Genomic DNA, 17,788 nt, shown 5'->3' on the forward strand with positions numbered 1-17,788 from the left:
GGAAGGACTATTTGAAAGGAAAAATTGAGGGACTTCCTTGATGGGTCCAGTAGCTAAGACCTGCAGGGGACCTGCGTTCAGCCCCTGGTCACAGCACTAGGTCTTGCACATTGCAACTAAATGAATGAGTAAATATTTTTTAAAAAGAGAGAGAAATAGCAAAGCTGTTTAAGTGTGTATATAGCACTTGAGTATCTGAAAATCATTTCCTGTGTATTTCTGCTAAAATTTGCATACTTTAGGGGTATACAGACCACTACTCTAGTGAAACACTTGTACATGTGGACAGGGAGATGTAATATAAAGGTTTTTACAAATCTGAATGTTCATCAAAGGGAAATGAATAATTCATGAACTATGCATACAACCCATGACTTAGCTGGAGTGGAAATGAGTAAATTAAAAAAAAAAGATACAAACTGTTTCTCATGGATCTCTCAGAAAACAAACACTAAGTTAAAAAGCACATTATAGAAGATTATGTTTAGTATGATACAATTTATATAAAGTACATGGAAAAATACTATTTATATTCACTTTTAATACATGAATAATAAATATATAAAAATATGTTCCAGGGTAAATAAGCACTAATAATTTGGGGATAGTTATTCTTTGCAGGAGGCATAAGAGACCTGGCTTTAATCCCTGGGTCAGGAAGATCTTCTGGAGGAGGGCATGGCAACCCACTCTAGTATTCTTGCCTGGAGAATCCCATGGACAGAGGAGCCTGGCAAGCTATGTTCCATAGGGTCACACAGAGGTGGACACAACGGGGGCAACTTAGCACATGTGCACAGAATACAAGTGAGATGAGAAGATATAATCTTTTTTTCTGGGCACATCTTAAATAAAATCAGAATTATCTTAGTGAAAAAAGAGAGAAAGTCTTTTATATAGGTATTGTGTAGGTAGATAGTCTGTGCATCTTCTGACCAATGCCAAGAATTGGTAGGCCTGAGTTAGGGTACCTATGGATCTGCTGTATTATTCCTCATAGTTCTCTGTATGCTTTAAAATAGCTCATAATAAGTTTTAAAAATAATAAATGAATTAATTAATGAATGATAGCTCTATGTCTAGAGTCTTTGGACATAAGCAGATAGAGGTGAAGTGAGACTAAATTCATTCTCAGATTTTATTTCCTGGATGAAACGATCCAGAGTCTTTAGCCTCACTTCAGGTTCTCCCCAGGCATCCAAACAAAGAATCAGCCAAAGGTAATCTGGGCATGGTGTGGTTTGGCATCTCTCCCAATCACCCTACTCATATATGTGAGATTTCTCTGACCTGGGTGTTCACTTCATGTCTCTCCTTTTGTTTATTGTTTGTCTCTTATGCTGTCCTTAGTTGTGACTGTGTGCATACCTCCATGTGGGCTTATAAGTGTGCATGTGTGTATGAGCTTTCCCTTGTGGCACAGATGGTAAAGAATCTGCTTGCAATGCAGGAGACCTAGCTTTGGTCCCTGTGTCAGGAAGATCCCTTGTAGAAAGAAACAGCAACCCAATTCAGTATTCTTGCCTGGCAAATCCCATGGACAGACGAGCCTGGCAGGCTACAGTCCACGGGGTTGCAAAGAGTTGGACATGACTGAGCAACTGTGCACATATGTTTATATGTGGTTTGTGTTTGTTCATGGACCCAAGAATGATTTTTTTCTAACTTAAATTATACATTTAAATTTTTATTGTGGTTTGGTCAGTTTTGAGTTTTACTTAAAATTTTGGGAGATCTTGTTGTCTCACCAAAAAAGCACAGGACTAAAATCTTGATGACTTGAGTTGTAGTCCTACCTCTGCCCTTACTGACTGTCTAAACTTGGCCAGTTTACCCTCTCAGTATTGTCCCAGTATAATTGTTAAGAGATCAGAAGGTTGGAAGGGAAGAGTTAAAAGGGTCCTGTGAATGCTGACATTGTGGGAATTCTGAACATCACCATATGGCATTTCTGAGCTGGAAATGACAGCTGTGACAGTGTCCTGAGGTGAGAGGAATGATCTCTAACCCCTTCGTCCTCTCCACCTCCTTTTCTACCCCATCTTTTTCTCCTGACTCTCTTTTCATTGATCCCCTTTTCCCCTTTCCCCATGCCCCTGTCTTCTACCTGATTTTCTCCATTCAGTGTATTTCTAACAGAAGAAGAAGACCCTGTGATTGGCCAGGTGAATTGCAGGATTCGGCTCATCACTGGGCTGTCAGATGAAACAGCCGAATTTCTCCAGGTATGAGGTATCTGAGTCAACCTGAGTGTGGAATCTGTGTCCTGTCCTATCCCCCTTTCTTGTCCTTTCTAATCATGCACTTAAGCCATAGTTTCCTCTGCCCTGAAGCTTTCCATTCTCCAGCCTGAGGACATGGGTCTTGAAATGTTGGGAGCCCCACGTCTATGCCCTTTCCCCCAGAAACTTACCCAGCCTGATTGTTGGGTGTTTTTTTATCTGGGCACAAATGGTGGAGGGTTTAAGAGCATGGACCTCAGAATCAAAAAGCCTGGGTAAGAATTCAAACTTTGTGACTTTCTGTCTGTATCACCTTAGGTAAATTCCATATTTTGTCTGATCCTTAGTTTCCTGGTCCAGATGCAGGTGCTAGGTAAACTGCTCTTCAGTCTTCATTTAGGAAGCAGGCTTGGGAATGCAGAGTTCTTGAGCTGGCTTGGAGGTTTCCCACTAGCTAACCATGGTTTTTTTTTTTTTTTTTTTTTTTTTTACTGCTAGGTGGCTGATTATGGCATTGGAGGATACCATGAACCTCATGTGGATTATTTTTTGGTAAGAGCAAAACATCGTTCCTTTGGGCTGTGTTTCAAGTGGCAGGAAAAGATAACAACTCACATGGAACATTTGGCTTCTACCTCAAGGTCCTCTAAATTCTCAAGGATAAATCTTTGGGGACTGTCTTAAAATTAGACAGAAGAGAAAACAGATTTTATTGTCTTCTAGTGTGATGCTGCCTCCACTAGGCACCTGGACTTGAGATGAATTCTTGGGGTAGAAAGTGATGGAGAGAGAACTACAGAGTCTTTTCCTCCTACCTGTGTCCTCTCTCTTGTGCTAGAAGGTTCCTCGGTCTCTTCAGGCAGACCTCATTCCTCTGTTGATAGGAGGAACACTTGAGTCTATTGCTTTGAGTTCCAGTACTTCAGCCTTGTATAAGCCCCTAGTGTGGCTGAACCAGACACCGAGAGAAGATTGGTATTTGTACTCTGGGAATGACAAGCTGAATCAGCAAACAAAACACCAAATGTTTCTACAGCACTTTTGATATCCTGGTTACTCTCCTAGGATCTAGGGATAGGAAGGCAAAAAAAAAAAAAAAAATCCCATTTTCAAACAGAGGCATGTTGTTTTGTGAGTCATGCATGTGAATAGTTACTTTCTAAGTTACTGAGTAAGTGCTATAAAGAAGGTATGTGCACAGTGTCCTGAGACACAGTGAACAGGCATGCAGCCTAAATGTTCAGAAAAGACTTCCTGGGAGAGCTTAGGTGTAAGCTAAGATTGTTCTTTAAAACTGTTCCTTCCTAAGAAGGTGTCCCTGGAATGTCCCTCTCTCACTGCTGCCAGAATATAGTCTGAAAGTAGCTGTCTCTACAGTCAAGATTGACCCACTGGTTACAGGAATCTGTGAAACCATATTCTTGATGTTGTGGGAATAGCTTTTACTGAGGAAATGATACAGATCTTGAAAGCAAAAGCCAATCTGTTCCTATAGATGGATAAGACCTCTTTGTGATTCCACTCTGAAATGTTCCTGACTTATCCAGTTCTAGGATCAAATGTTTTCTAGAGTGGCATGCATTCCTTCTTAGTCATCTTTTCTGACCCACTTCCTTTGTTGAGTTTTCTGTCTCCACCATGCAAAAATAAGTGGGTTGGTGGTTTGTTCTTTGAATGTAACACTTAGTTCCTATATCTGCCCTTTCTGTCTGGATTCCAATCTCACCTGCCTATATGTTCATATCCATCCCTGAGGAGCAGGCTGACCTCCATTTGGCTAAGATGAGTTTCTCATTCTCATAATGGTTGGGAAAGCAACTTATTGTTCATGCTTCTTTTCTTAACTAGTTAAGCTTAAGACCTGTATATTCACTTTTACATAAATTTCACAGGACTTTGACAGTGACCCTTTGGAATTTATTGTGACGGGGAATCGCGTGGCCACATTCATGAACTATGTAAGTATGGTCAGTACAGACTTGTCCCCTAGACACACTAAGCATGGGGAGCACATGTATACCTGTGATGGATTCATTTTGATATTTGGCAAAACTAATACAATTATATAAAGTTTAAAAATAAAATAAAATTAAAACAAAAAAACAAAAAAACAAAACATTGAGGACTTTGATCCAGAAATTTGTATTTTTTAAAACACTGCAATAGATTCTAATGATCAGCCTCGTAAGGGAACTACTATTACTTAGTGATTAAAAGTAGAGGGGGAAAGAGGGAAAGGGAAGAGTTGCAGAATCCCCTGGGGGAGTCATTCGGTTATTCCTTGTCAGTCTCTTCATTGAGGGGTGAAGATCTAGAACCATTTGTTTTGACAATCAGGTGTGATTTCCTCCTCTGGACTAGGGCTAATTTTTTCATTTTCTTTAAGTAATTGTTTAATTTTTTAAGCTAATTTTAAAATAAGCAATGAGAGGGAAAAACCCTCAGGATTCCTGCTGCTAAGTCACTTCAGTTGTGTCCGACTCTGTGCGACCCCATAGATGGCAGCCCACCAGGCTCCCCCATCCCTGGGATTCTCCAGGCAAGAACACTAGAGTGGGTTGCCATTTCCTTCTCCAGTGCATGAAAGTGAAAAGTGAAAGTGAAGTCGCTCAGTCGTGTCCGACTCTTCGTGACCCCATGGACTGCAGCCTACCAGGCTCCTCCGTCCATGGGATTTTCCAGGCAAGAGTACTGGAGTAGGTTGCCATTGCCTTCTCTGTCAGGATTCCTAGAGGCGTATAACAGACATTTTTCTACTATCTTTCCTTCTCTACCCAAATTATGTCAAATAATACTTTGGTATTATCATACTGCTTTTAAAATTTCCAAAAATTGTTCCCAAGTTATAGCAGATTTAGATCTCACTTTTGTGAGGGACATCCCAGAGACTTTTGCTCATCACTAATGACTACTAAAGGAAATCTACCCTGAATATTCATTGAAAGGACTGATACTAAAGCTGAAGCTCCGATACTTTGGCCACCTGATGTGAAGAACCAAGTCATTGGAAAAGACTCTGATTCTGGGAAAGATTGAGGGCAAGAGGAGAGAAGGGTGGTAGAGAATGGGAAGTTAGATAGCATCACTGACTCAATGGACATGAATATGAGCAAATTCTGGGAGACGGAGAAGGAGAGGGGAACCTGGTGTGCTGCAGTCCATAGGGTCGCCATGAGTCGGACATGTCTTAGTGACTGAACAACAACAACAGTGACTGCTTCCAGGGGGAAAGGTTTCTCTCTCATTCTTATTCATTCCGTTTGGAAGGAAATGATTGTCAATATTGAAATTCTGTCATACCCAATTTGAGGTTGGTACAACATAAAGATCCTTCCTGTTCTTTTAATCATCATTATTAATAAGAAAAAAAGCTTAATTTGGACAAAGAATGTTCTTTCAGGAATTTTTTGAATATGACTTGTTTTATTTGTTTCAATGAGTGATTATAACTTAGAAAATGGATATGAGTGGTGTACTTTAGTCCCAATGGGCAGTAGTCACAATGTGTAAATTTCCTATTTTTGCCAAGATAAAATAAGAAAAATCATTAATTACAAAATTAGTGTAAGGCATTTTAAGCCTAATATTCTAGGTACAGATTATTTGGAGCAGTTACCCCACATCTTTTCTCCAGCATGAACATTGGAGCAATGCTTTTATGGTATGTTAAGAAACATTGGTCAAGGATTTAGAAGAGAAGGTGGTAAAGAAATGTAATTTGAGTTCTCTTGTGAATTAACTATATTCCTAGCTCTCCCAGTCTTTGTTACTGTCACAGATATTTGGGAGTTATTCCGTTTGCTTCTCTCATAGTTAAATAGACAAGAGATGGCAGGTATGGTATTTAAAGTTGATACTAATTATAGTTCCTGGAGAAGGAAATGGCAACCCACTCCAGTATTCTTGCCTGGAAAATTCCATGGACAGAGGAACCTGGCGGGCTACAGTCCATGGGGTCACAAAGAGTCGGCCATGACTGAGCACATCAGCACTAATTATAGTTCACTTTCTTTGCCTTATGTATATGCTGCTTGCCACATTCTTGGAACAGTTGCAGTATTTATTATTTACTTTTATATAGATGATTCAGTGGAAAGGGGAGGGCCTTTTCAGTTAAGTTCAGTCGCTCAGTCGCTCAGTCGTGTCCGACTCTTTGCATCCCCATGAATTGCAGCACGCCAGGCCTCCCTGTCTGTCACCAACTCCTGGAGTTTACCCAAACTCATGTCCATCGAGTCGGTGATGCCATCCAGCCATCTCATCCCCTGTTGTCCCCTTCTTCTCCTGCCCCCAATCCCTCCCAGCATCAGGATCTTTTCCAATGAGTCAACTCTTTGCATGAAGTGGCCAAAGTATTGGAGTTTCAGCCTCAGCATCAGTCCTTCCAATGAACACCCAGGACTGATCTCCTTTAGGATGGACTGGTTGGATCTCCTTGCAGTCCAAGGGACTCTCGAGAGTCTTCTCCAACACCACAGTTCAAAAGCATCAATTCTTCGGCGCTCAGCTTTCTTCACAGTCCAACTCTCACATCCATACATGACCACAGAAAAAACCATAGCCTTGACTAGATGGACCTTTGTTGGCAAAGTAATGTCTCTGCTTTTGAATATGCTGTCTAGGTTGATCATAACTTTGCTTCCAAGGAGTAAGTGTCTTTTAATTTCATGGCTGCAGTCACCATCTGCAGTGATTTTGGAGCCCCCCAAAATAAAGTCTGACATTGTTTCCACTGTTTCCCCATCTATTTCCTATGAAGTGATGGGACCAGATGCCATGATCTTAGTTTTCTGAATGTTGAACTTTAAGCCAATTTTTTCACTCTTCTCTTTCACTTTCATCAAGACGCTTTCCAGTTCCTCTTCACTTTCTGCCATAAGGGTGGTGTCATCAGGTTATTGATATTTCTCCCGGCAATCTTGAAAAGTTCTGATGCTGAATCTGCTAGAAACTAGCTGCGTATAATTGGCAAGTTGTTACCTTTAGGTTTTTTTGTCCCCATTGATTTATTGGTTAGTTAAAGGTATTGAAATAACCTGTCCCAATTTCTAATCCACTTTTGTTAGCCTCTGCAACAGTCAATTAGAAAATATTTATTGGCAAAAAAGAAAGAAAATATGTATTAGCACCTGCGAGCTCCCCTGGTGGCTCAGTGGTAAAGAATCTGCCTGCAATGCAGGAGCCACAGGAGATATGGGTTCGATCTCTGGGTCAGGAAGATCCCCTTGAGGAGGGCATGGCAACCCACGTCAGTATTCTTGCCTGGAGAATCCTATGGACAGAGGAGTCTGTCGGGCTAATGGTCCATAGGGTCACAAAGAGTCAGAAATGACTGAAGCGACTTAACACACACACATTGGAACCTACAGTGTACTAGGCATTGATTATTATTAGGTGCTGAGAATGTTGCAGTGAATAGAATCACCAAAGTGTCCACGCTTGTGAAGATTAAATTCCAGTGGTGTAGTTTAACAATAAATATGAAAAATTAAAAATCTATTAATAAGATGAATACATATTTTAGAAGTCTTATAAAGGAATTAATTATAGTGGTATTAAGAAAAATAATCTATGTTGGAAGATTTTGTTGATTAGAGAAAATCTCTTTTAAGGAAATTACATCAGGGTAATAATGAGCCAGCTGTGTGAATGATCTGAAAGATGAGTGTAACAAGTGCAAAGGTCTGAAACAGAGAAAAACTTAGCACAAAGAAATATTTTGAAAGTAGCTCTTTCAATTTCAGCCACCATTTCCTGACATTTTCAGACAATCCTGGTCTCCCAGCCCTTAGATAATGGCAGTTATTCAGTTTTCCAGAGACTTAAATAGTAACAAAGCATTGGGAGCATGCTCATTTGGACCTTGAGTCATTGTCATGTTACTACACAGGAAATATGAAGGTACTCTTCATTCCTGTGTCAGGCTTGTACCTCTGCTGTAATGGGTGGCACACCAGTTAGTCTGACCCAAACCCTCATCCTGAGATGTCTGAGCCTTGTTTACCATTATGTTTTGAGGGCATGAATGATACACTTGTCCCTTTACTATTAAAATTTGACAAGTCCAAGAAACCCTCCAGTGGATCACCTGAGCACCATATTTTTCCTTATTTCCATTCTGTAACAGCAACACTTACCTTCTTTAAAAAAAAAAAAATGTTTAGGCTACACTACACCCCATGTGGACTCTTAGTGCCCCAACCAGGGATAGAATCCATATCCCCTGAATAAGTGCAGAGTCTTAACCACTGGACTGCCAGGGAAGTCCCAGCACTATTTCCTCTTGATGATCAGGGTCAGTGACCCTGTCAGAAAAGTGACTCCTTTCATTTCTTCCTGGTCTCTTGGCATGAAGTGCTTAAAGGGACAGTGTTATAGCCATAGCTTAAATTTCATTAGGGTTTTCTGTATCCCCTGGTAGAAGCTTTCTATTCTGGTGATCAGGTCCTGTAGAGTAGTGCTGTCCAATAGAACATTCTACAGTAATGGAAATGTATAGTGTTTGTGCTATTTATTATGGTAGCCACTGTCTCATGTGGCTGTTGAGCACTTGAAATATGACTAGTGCAACTAAAGAACTTCATTTTTAATTTAATTAGATTTTTAAATTTGAACAGATATACATGGCTAATTTCTACCTTATTTAGTAGTGGTAGCTCTAGATCAGTAGAGCCTAACAATTGTAGAGATAGGAAACAGAAATTCTCCAGGTGAATCACTCTGAGTGGCATGAAGTGGAGCCATTCCAGTTTTCATCCCAGTGTTCCCAGACCCATGTATTCTTCATATTATAGTTATTGATTTGGTGGTATAGAATGCATCCTGAAAGATGACGTTGTCTTTGCAGAATATAATTAGAATGTTCAAGCTTACACCTTACTGGAATCTTTAAGAGATCTCTACTGTGTCAGGCTACTATTTTTTTGGGTGGTAGACTGTGATAGGACCAGTTGGCCATTTGATCATAACTATTAAAGATTGTGAAAATTCAGGATCCTACCACATTTGTGAAGTCTTTAAATATCCAGTAGTTGGTCCAGAGCAGCTTATCCCGTAATCTGCTTCTGCCTGTTCACAGCTAAAACAGAAAGTTGGCTAACTTTAAGTGGGTACTGTAGTAGGAAGGTTAGAAATGGAGTATTTGTGGTAGAAATTGAGTGTTTAAGCTTGAAATATGAAGTGATTATGCAACAAAGCTGCCTATTGGGTTCTTGTCTGTCATATCTACCATGTCATAAGATGGGGCCGGCCCAGCAACAGGAACTTTATGGTAGACTTTTCCATTCATGTGAACAAGGGAGTTGGGATTTTTATAGGAATTGTACTGAACCGGTAGATTATTTGGGTGGTATTGCCGTGTTAGCAGTATAGTCTTCCAGTCGTGAATGAGTTAGCTCAAAATGTGGGTGCAAACTGAAAATATATTGCTATTAGAAATGGTGCTAAAATGTGGTGTTTTGGAAATCATCCAAATGATTACAGCTGTGAGTGCTTCACATTGTGCGAAAAGAGATGTGATGCATGGTAAAAATAAACACAGACCTGTGCCAGTTTTACATGTGACAGGCCCCATCCCCACCTCCCACCAACATCCCTTAGAATCCAGACCCAATAATTAGATCCTGATGGAATATGTTGATTCGGTTCTGTAGCTTCTTCAGTATACAGTGTGTTTTCCCCTTATTAGGCACACTACTTCTTTAGTTAGGTTATGCTGTAACTTGATTCCAGTTATTGGTGTAGTGACCAGAAGGAGAAATGCAAGTAGATCCTGAGGTATATGTACCTAGTTTTACAAGGCTGAGACCTTTCTACCATGTTCGTAAATGGGGTAGATCTATCCTCTTAAAAATTTTTATTGAGATGTAATTTATATACCATAAATTTCACCCTTTTAAGTATATAATTCAATGATTTTTAGTGTATTGCACAACATGGTGATGTAACAATCATTAATATAATTCCAGGATGTTTCCATCACCCCCAAAACAAATCCTGTGTCCTTTTAACAGTAATTCACATTCTCCCCTTCTTTTTCCCTTCTCAGTCCCTGGCAAGCATTAATCTGTTTTCTGCCTGTGTGGATTTATTTATTCTGAACATTTCATACAAAGAAAATCATATAACATGCAGGCTTTTGTGTCTGTTTTCTTTCACTTAGTATTTTCAAGGTTCATCCATCTTGTAGCATGTATTTCAATACTTTTTTAGAGCTAAATAATATGCCATTGTATGGATATGCCACATTTGTTTATCCATCAGTTGATGAGCATTTGAGATTTGACTTTTTGGCTATTGTGAATTATGCTACTAAGAAGATTTGTACAAATTTTCATGTGAACAGATATTTTAAATAATCTCTTTGTTATCCTAGGAGTAGAATTACTGGGTCATATGGTAACTCTGTGTTTAACTTTTATAGAAACTGTTACACTGCTTCCTACAGTGACAGCACTGTTTTACTTTCCCACCATCAGTGTATGACTATTACCATTTCTTCACACCCTTGTCAACACTTATTATTTTTTTCTGCTTTTTATTTTTATAGCCATCCTATGGTGAGTGATATGTTATCTTCTTTTGGCTTATATTTGCATTGCATAATGCCTAATGATATTGATCATCTTTTAATGTTTTTATTGGCCAGTTCTCTTAAAATTTTTTTTTTAATTTAAATTTATTTATTTTAATTGGAGGCTAATTACTTTACAATATTGTATTGCTTTTGCCATACATCAACATGAATCTGCCATGGGTGTACACGTGTTTCCCATCCTGAACCCCCTCCCTCCTCCCTCCCCATACCATCCCTCTGGGTCACCCCAGTGCACCAGCCCCAAGCATCCTGTATCCTGCATCGAAGCTGGACTGGTGATTCATTTCTTATATGATATTATACATGTTTCAATACCATTCTCCCAAATCATTCCACCCTCTCTCTCTCCAACAGAGTCCAAAAAGACTGTTTTATACTATTGGGCAGTTCTTTATCGTCATTGGAGATATAATGAAATCCATTGTCCATTTTAAAATTAGGTTGCCTTTTTATTGAGTTTCATGTATTCTTTTTTATATCCAGGATACTAGAACTTTATCAGATACATAACTTGAAAATATTTCTCCCATTCTGTGACTTTCCTTGATGGTGTCCTTTGATGCACAAAAGTTTTAAAATTTAACCAAGTCCAGTTAATCTGCTCTTTTCCCTTTGGTTACTTATACTTTATATGTCACACCTAAGAAACCATTGCTTGATCCAAGGTCACAAAAATTATACCTGTATTTTCTCTTAAGAGTTTTATAATTCTGGCTATTGTATTTAAGTTTGATACATTTTGAGTCAACTTTTTTTTTTGGCTGTGCCATGCAGCTTGTGGGATCTCAATTCCTCTACCAGGGATTGAACCTAGGCCACAGCAGTGAAAGCCAGGAATCTTAACCACTGGGGAACTTTCCGAGTTAATTTTTGCATGTGGTGTGAGCTATGGGTTCAACTTAATTCTCATGCACTTAGATATCCATTTGTCCCAGCACCGTTTGTTGAAAAGATTGTTCTTTCCTTAGTGTAAGTTTTGAAATCAATGAATGTGTACTTCAACTTTATTTTTCCTTTCCAGGATTTTTGGCTATTCTGGGTCCCTTGCATTTCCACAGGAACTTCAGGATAGGTTTTTTTCATTTATATGAACAAGGGAGTTGGAATTTTGATAGAGATTTCACTGAGCCTATAAATTGTTGGGATAGTACTGCCATTTGGCAATATAGTCTTCCAGTTCAATAACATGGGGGTGTTTTTCTATTTATTTAGGTCTTTTTTACTTTCCCTCAGTAGTGCTTTGTAGTTATCAGTATGCATGTCTTCCACTTCTTTTTTCATGTGTATGGTTTCTAGTTCAGATTTTTAAAAATTGTAGTATACTTGATTTATAGTGTTTTACACTATAATGTTTTTCATGTACACCAAAGTAATCCAGTTATTTATATATATAGTATATTTTTCAAACTTTCCCATTATAGATTATTGCAAGATATTTATACATAGTCGTGTGTATCTGTTAATACCAAATTCCTAATTGATTCCTGCCTGCACTGATTTACCCTCTGATAGCTGTAAGTTTACGCTCTGATAACTATATGTTTTTTTTTCTACATCTTTAGGGGAACCTTAATTTGTATACCATACCCCTGTATCTTTTAGTCGCCTGAGATGTTGCACCACCAGTGTGTTCTTTTCCACTAATATCCTATCCCAATTTACCGTTACTGAAGGTTTGAACAAATATACAACTACACCATTCCAGGGACTATTAATATTACATCTCCCACCAATGGTAGGGTCCTCATTGCTAGCCACCAAGCAGGTAACTGACTGCCAAAATCTTATCTTCAGTTCAGTTCAGTCACTCAGTCGTGTCCGACTCTTTGCTACCCCATGAATCACAGCACGCCAGGCCTCCCTGTCCATCACCAACTCCTGGAGTTCACTCAGACTCTTGTCCATCGAGTCGGTGATGCCATCCAGCCATCTCATCCTCTGTTGTTCCCTTCTCCTCCTGCCCCCAGTCCCTCCCAACATCAGGGTCTTTTCCAATGAGTCAACTCTTTGCATGAGGTAGCCAAAGTACTGGAGTTTCAGCTTTAGCATCATTCCTTCCAGTGAACACCCAGGACCGATCTCCTTTAGGATGGACTGGTTGGATCTCCTTGCAGTCCAAGGGACTCTCGAGAGTCTTCTCCAACACCACAGTTCAAAAGCATCAATTCTTTGGCGTTCAGCTTTCTTCACAGTCCAACTCTCACATCCATACATGACCACTGGAAAAACCATAGCCTTGACTAGACGGACCTTTGTTGGCAAAGTAATGTCTCTGCTTTTGAATATGCTCTCTAGGTTGATCATAACTTTCCTTCCAAGGAGTAAGCATCTTTTAATTTCATGGCTGCAATCACCATCTGCAGTGATTTTGGAGCCCCAAAAAATAAAGTCTGACACTGTTTCCACTGTTTCCCCATCTACTTCCTAGAATCTATGTATTAGAACCACTCAGTTTACTAAGTTTTTAGGTCAGTTCTAAATACAGACTCTGAACTGGAGATCTGCATTCAAGAATAATATTAGACATTATGGGAAACAGGGTTGGGCAGTGCAGTAAGATGAACTATGATTCAGCTGCAAAACAGACCTGAGTCAATCCTCTGAGAAGGTCTGGAACTTGGAAGACCCCTTATAATTGCCCTAAATTGAGGCAAGATGCCTAGACCTTCCTACTCTGGCTTTAGCCCAACATTGAAGGAGACTGTCCCTAGGGAGGTTGTAACATAAGTGAGGCAGTTCTTCTCAGATGAGGGTAGTATCTAGAGAGGGACATAGATGTGAGTCATCAGCAAGCAACACTCCTGACAGCTTTAGAAATGAATACCTCAATCCAGAAAGAAGCATCTGGGTGGCTCACCTGCCTCATAGGCTTTACAGTGTGAGCCCTGGGCTGATTGGCTGAAAGGAGGCAGAGAAAGGGAAAAATATTAGATTGCAAGGGGCAAAAGAACACAGGTTGATATGTGTCAAAAATTTCTTTTCAAGGAGTCCTTGGAAGGCAGGGTTGATCAGCTCCTCCTGGGCAGTTGCAGATAAAGTATGGCCCAGTGACTCTCATGGTGTTGTTTCCTGCTGTAAGCCTCAGAGAAGGGGAAACCTGGGCCAAGTAGTCTGTATAGAACATGGACCCCAAGGAAGGGGCAGTTGGAAGAAAGCTAGAGGCCTATCCTTGAGGCTTCAGAGATGAGTTGTAGTTCAAAGATATTGGTAACAAAGGGATAGCAGCAGGGCTTTACCAGCTAGAAGCCAGGTGATACAGCAACCCATGGATTTTATGTGAATTCTGATAATGGTAAGTCCATGGGGACTGAGTAGCCAGTGATGTCTCTTTTAAGGGATGTACAAAAAAATATCAAAATGGATTAAAGAACTAAATGTAGAACTGGGTATGTAGGGGACTTCCCTGGTGTCTCAGTGACTAAGACTCTCAGTTCCCAATGCAGTGGGCCTCAGTTCAATCCTTGGTCAGGAAACTATTTTCCACTTGCTGCAACTGAGAGTTCACATGCCACAACCAAAGATCTGCATGCCACGACTAGAAGATCCCACAGTGCCACAATGAAGATGGATGATCCTGAGTGCCACAAATAAGACCTGGCACAGCCAAATAAATAAAACATTTTTTTAAAAGTCTAGATATATAAAATTCCTAGAGGAAAATACAGTCAGAACATGCTGACGTAAATTACAGCAGTATTTGTTTGAATCCATCTCCTAAAGTAAAGGAAATAAAAGCAAAACTAAACAAATGGGACAAAAGCTTTTGCACAACAAAGGAAACTCTGTCAACAAAACAAAAAGATGACCTACTGAGCAGGGGAAAATATTTGCAAATGATATTAGTGATAAGAGATTCATATTCAATATATATAAGCAGTTCATACAACTCAACATTTAAAAAATCTTGATTAAGAAGTGGGCAGAAGGAGTGGTCCCAAGATAATGGAGGAATAGGACAGGGAGACCACTTTCTCCCTGACAAATTCATCAAAAGATCATTTGAATGCTGAACAACTTCTGAAGCTGGCAGAGAACACCAGGCACCCAGAAAGGCAGCCCATTCTCTTTGAAAGGAGGTAGGACAAAATATAAAAGACAAAAAGAGAGACGACAGAGTTAGGGATGGAAACCCATCCTGGGGAGGGAGTCGTGAAAGAGGAGAAGTTTCCAAACAGTAGAAGACCCTCTCACAGGTGTGTCTGTGGGGAGTTTTGGAATCTCAGAGGGCAACATAGCCGGGAGAAGAAAAAACCCCACAGAATACATGCCTAACCACAACTGCCAGTGGAGAAGTAGCCCAGACACACACTTCTGCCACCAGCGAGGAGCGGGGGCCGGACAGGGAGGCATGGGCTGCATAATCAGTGCCTAGGCTAAGGACTGGGCCTGAATGCCCTGAGGACAATTTGAGGGAGCTAACTTGAGACAGCAGCCAAAACTGTGGGACTGCCAGAGAGAAAAAAAGAACTTTCCCGTGAAAGGCTAACGCACAGCCTGGCCTGCTCACGGAACAAAGGATTGAGCGAATACCAAGGGAGAGCTTGTTGACTGCGTACAGGACCCACTCCCCCTGCCCCCTGCCACCAGAGGCCGAGAGGCAGGCAAGTGACAGCCGGAGCTGAAAGGCAAGGGATTGTTGCAATCTTGACCTGAGACCGGCATCCTCCACCAAACTGTGAGCAGGCTCCCAGTTGCTAACCATGTCTTCCTGGGATCCTAAACAGTTGACATCTGCCAGGAGGGTCGGAGCCTGAGACCAGCTTTCCAGAGGAGACATGGCACACCTGGGAAAATGAGCGGCTGAGACCAGGGAGGTCATTAAGACGCATGGCCCTCCTGGAACAGTGTGCTCACCAAGCACCTGGTTGCCTGAGCTGCTTGGACCTGGGAAAGGTACAATACACACACCAAACAGAGTCTGTGCCCTTGTGGGGTACCCAAGAACCTGAGCAGTTTAGACTAGGGAAGTGCACAAAATTCAGGGCCCGCTTTGGACAGTGCTCCTGTAGAGCACCCTGGAGCCTGAGCAGTGTAGACCTGTTAAGCAAACACCACCTTGAGCTGGGGCAAACCCAGCGTGGTCCATATACTGTGAGCACTCCCCACACACACCAGTGATATTTGTTTGCAGTGTCCCTCAATCCCCACAACACAGCTGAACAAGTGAGCCTAAATAAGTGACCACCTTTGCCTTCTTGTATCAGGGTAGAGATTAGACACTGAAGAGACCTGAGAGAGGAAGCCAAAATAAACAAGGAAGAGGGAACTGCTCTGGAAGTGACAGGTGCAACAGATTAAAACCCTGTAGTTAACATTGACTAAGCATTGGAGGGGGCTTACAGACCTTGTGAGTAAGTACAAGCTGGAATGAGGAACTATCTGAAACTGAACTGATGCTACACTGCCCACAACCGTTCCAGAGGAATTCCTAGATATATTTTTACTATTATCACTACTAAAGTTTTTTGAAATTTAAGTTCTTTATTGCTCCTTTAATTTTCATTTTTATAACCTACTATTACCTCGCAAAAAAAGACCCTATTTTTAAAGCAAATTTCATGTATATATTTTTTATAATTTTTTTGATTTTGTATTTTTAATTTTTTTTTGAGAGTCTAACTTCTCTAGATTTTTAATCTTTACTTTTTGGTATTTGTTACCAACTTTGTACCTTTAAGAATCTAATCTTCAGTATCCATTTTCACTTAGGGGTGTGATTACTGGCTTGATTTCTCTCTCCCCTTTTGATGCTCCCTTTTCTCCCCCAGGTCACCTCTATCTCCTCCCTCCCCTTTCTCTTCTCTATTTAACTCTGTGAATCTGTCTGGGTGTTTCAGGCTGTGAAGAACACTTGGAGAACACTTAGGGAACTGATTACTGGCTAGACTGGTGTCTCCCCTTTTGACTCCCCCTCTTCTCCTCCTGGTCACCTCTATCTCCCTCCTCCCTCTCCTCCATGTAACTCTGTGAACCTCTCTGGGTGTCCCTCGCTTTGGAGAATTGTTTCACCATTAACCTAGATGTTTTTCACTGTGCTGTATGGAGGGAGAAGTCTTGAGGCTACTGTAAGAATAAGACTGAAAGCCAGAGGCAGGAGGCTTAACTCCAGAACTTGAGAACATCAGAGAATTCTTGATTCCAGGGAACATTAATAGACAAAAGCTCACCCAAAAGCCTCCATACCTACAATGAAACCAGGCTCAACTCAAGAGCCAACAAGTTCCAGAGCAAGACATACACCATGCTAATTCTCCAGCAAAGCAGGAACACAGCCCTGAGCATTAAAAGGCTGCCCAAAGCCATGCCAAACCCATAGATACCGAAAAACTCACTACTGGACACTTCGTTGCACTTCAGAGAGAAGAGATCCAGCTTCACCCACGAGAACACAGATGCCAGCTCCCCTAACCAGGAAACCTTGACAAGCCACTAATCCAACCCCACCCACAGGGAGCAGGCTCCACAATAAAGAGGAACCACGAACTTCCAGCCTACAGAAAGGGCACCCCAAACACAGCAATGTAAACAAAATGTAAAGGCAGAGGAATACTCAGCAGGTAAAAGAACATGATAAATGCCCACCAAACCAAAGAGGAGGCGATAGGGAGTCTACCTGACAAAGAATTTAGAATAATGATAGTACTGATGTTTCAAGATCTTGAAAACAAAATGGAGTTACAGATAAATAGATTAGAGACAAGGATTAAAAGATGCAAGAAATGTTTAACAAGGACCTAGAAGAAATAAAGAAGAGTTAATCAATAATGAATAATGCAATAAATGAGATAAAAAACAGTCTGGAGAGAAACAATAGTAGAATAACTGAGGCAGAAGATAGGATAAGTGAGGGGGAAGATAGAATGGTGGAAATATGTGAAGCAGAAAAAAAAGAATTAAATGAGGACAACCTCAGAGACCTCTGGGACAATGTTAAGCACCCCAACATTCAAATCATAGGAGTCCCAGAAGA

At 40.7% G+C, this 17,788-nt stretch overlaps 1 long non-coding RNA gene across 1 annotated transcript in view; it reads left to right on the forward strand.

Annotated features, from left to right (window-relative positions):
- The window catches only part of LOC112447379 (uncharacterized), a 33,464-nt gene continuing 15,676 nt past the window's right edge, over window positions 1-17,788 (forward strand). Inside the window, exons 1-3 of the long non-coding RNA XR_003035543.2 lie at window positions 1-2,225; window positions 2,721-2,774; window positions 4,115-4,180. This is a non-coding gene — a long non-coding RNA (uncharacterized lncRNA). The remainder of the gene's footprint in view (window positions 2,226-2,720; window positions 2,775-4,114; window positions 4,181-17,788) is intronic.

Source organism: Bos taurus, chromosome 7 (genome assembly GCF_002263795.3).
Source record: "Bos taurus isolate L1 Dominette 01449 registration number 42190680 breed Hereford chromosome 7, ARS-UCD2.0, whole genome shotgun sequence".
Classification (NCBI taxonomy): Eukaryota; Metazoa; Chordata; class Mammalia; order Artiodactyla; family Bovidae; genus Bos; species Bos taurus.